The 2,345-nt window shown below is 34.1% G+C and overlaps 1 pseudogene; it reads right to left on the reverse strand.

The window, feature by feature from the left end:
- Window positions 1-1,501: 1,501 nt before the first annotated feature.
- Window positions 1,502-2,122, reverse strand: LOC143588411 (NDR1/HIN1-like protein 1 pseudogene; annotated as a pseudogene).
- Between the last annotated feature and the right edge of the window lie 223 nt (window positions 2,123-2,345).

Below are 2,345 nucleotides of genomic sequence, written 5' to 3' on the forward strand. Positions count from 1 at the left end.
AACTAAATTTCTTAAACTAACATGTCTGGCAAAAAAAATGTAGAATCTGAGACGTTCTACCATTTGATTTTGATCCATTTATACCTCCTGCCACACATTTGATATGGTAAGATTATCTAGAAGTGTTTGGTTTCTTAGATCGCCTCCTAATACCTTGAATTATTAGATAAAGTGGAGACACCTTACTTGATGTCCATTGGAACAAATTATAAGCATTTGTTTAACACCACCTATTCATTGATAATTCAACACTTAATTTAAACAAAACATTAGGGCTAATTAACGTTTAAACCCCCTATTCAAAAGAAAGAGGAAAAAAAACCCACTAATAGCAATATAAATCTTTATATATAAATATTCACTCAAAATCTCTAAAATTTGGTATACTATGGCATCAAGAGAAACATTAAATTATTTCCATATATGATTAACTATATCACTATATACGTTTCCATATACTATTAAAAAGAACTCCTACTAAAACCTTAAAAATATAAGAATATTACCAAGATTTCAACACAAAATATCAAAACATTTCCGAAAAATACCAATATTTCATTAAATAAAAAGAAATAATATAAAACACTAAGAATATCACCAGATTTCAACACAAAAATATCTCAAGATTTTGTGAAACATACCAAAAAAGAAATAAAATAAAATTACCAACAGAAAAATAAAAACTCCATCAATTTCTTCTTCTTAACGATTTACTTCCCCATTCTTTTTTCTCGTAACACAAAATTTGCACGGACAGACATTAAAACGTTAAAACACATAACCCTACACTTCAAACATGACACCTTGATTAAACGGATACTTAACTGCACCACCTCCCCGAAACGTAACATAAGCTGGACAATTAACAATTCATCCGGTGCCCACCAGTAACAAAAGTCCCAACAAAACCGGACATTTTTTTATTATCTTTTTGTTTTTTTGTTGTTAGTATTAATATCATAACGAACATGACCGATACCGACCCGAATGACTTGAAACCTAGTCATTGCGGGTTTGAATCCGCGTCTTACCACACAAAACCGGTGTGGAGCTTTTTCTGTTTCCAATTTTTCTGTTAGTTTTTTTTGTTTAACTCAATTATATTTTTTATGTGACTCAAATATTTAAGTAACCAATCGGGTTCTCTTCTTCTTTTGAACAAATTACAAATGTGACTTTCGGGTTTTCTCTTTTGTTATACAATGAATGCATCAAGACCAAAAGAGTTCTAGTCCGCTGTAACGTAGTGTTTACATAACTACTTATTATTATTTCATGATTTAATATGAAACACAATAAAACACTAAAATATAAGAATATTATCAAGATCCCAACACAAAATATCAAAAGATTTTATGAAAATAAAAAAAAACAAAATAAAAAAAATTACCAACACAAACAAAAAGAAAAAAGAAAAACCTCCACCAATATTTCCTTGTCTTCAATTATTTTCCTCATAACCCAAATTTTGCATGGACGGACGTTAACGGCGTTAAAACATTTAAACTTCAACATGACACCCTTGATCAAACGGATACTTAACTGCACTACCGCCCCGAAACGTAACATAAGCCGGACAATTAACATTCAAGTGGTACACACCACTAATAAAAGTACCCACTTTCCACCTGACTTTACCAGTAGCTTTAACATCCAACAGCACCATCCCCGCCATCTCGTCTTGTCCCAAAGACGTGGCAATATACGGGGACAACGGAACATCAGTTCCGTACACGTAAGGTGACCAAACAACCTCGTCTTTATGGCCTTGGTACGTTTGAGGTAATATTGTTGGTAATGTGATTTGTTGGTTCCTATACGAGGCGTATAGGATAACTTTGTCATAGGAGACACTGATGCGGTTGTTCGGGTTTTGGGAAGCGATGGTGACTTGGAGGTTGGAGGTGAGAGTCGTGGTGGTTGTGGAGATGTTGAAGGTGTAAAGTTTAACATCTTGGAGGGTGAAACTCGGTTTCGAGGGGCGCAGGATGAGAAAGATGAGAAGGATTACTAGAAGGATTACGGTGGTACTCGCGTAGGCGAAAAGTGCGTACGGATGGAGGAAGAGTTTGCGGAGTTTGTTGTCGTCGTGCGTGCCGCAATCGCCTACTTCAGTAGTCATGATGTAATGAATTTGAGTACTCTTGAACACTTTTGGTGAGAGCTTTGGTGTTAATGAAAAGAATATAAGAATGGGAGATATTGAGATGTAGGTGATATATGTATGGTGTGTGTGCATATTAATATTGTCTAATATTATGTTTTGATTTACATGCCGTGAATTGAAAATATACAAAATTGTAAACAAATATTTTCTAAGAATATAAAACGCGGACATGTCCATT

Source organism: Bidens hawaiensis, unplaced genomic scaffold (genome assembly GCF_021521415.1).
Source record: "Bidens hawaiensis isolate Kalapana, Puna unplaced genomic scaffold, B.hawaiensis_p1.1 tig00036356_1, whole genome shotgun sequence".
Lineage (NCBI taxonomy): Eukaryota > Viridiplantae > Streptophyta > Magnoliopsida > Asterales > Asteraceae > Bidens > Bidens hawaiensis.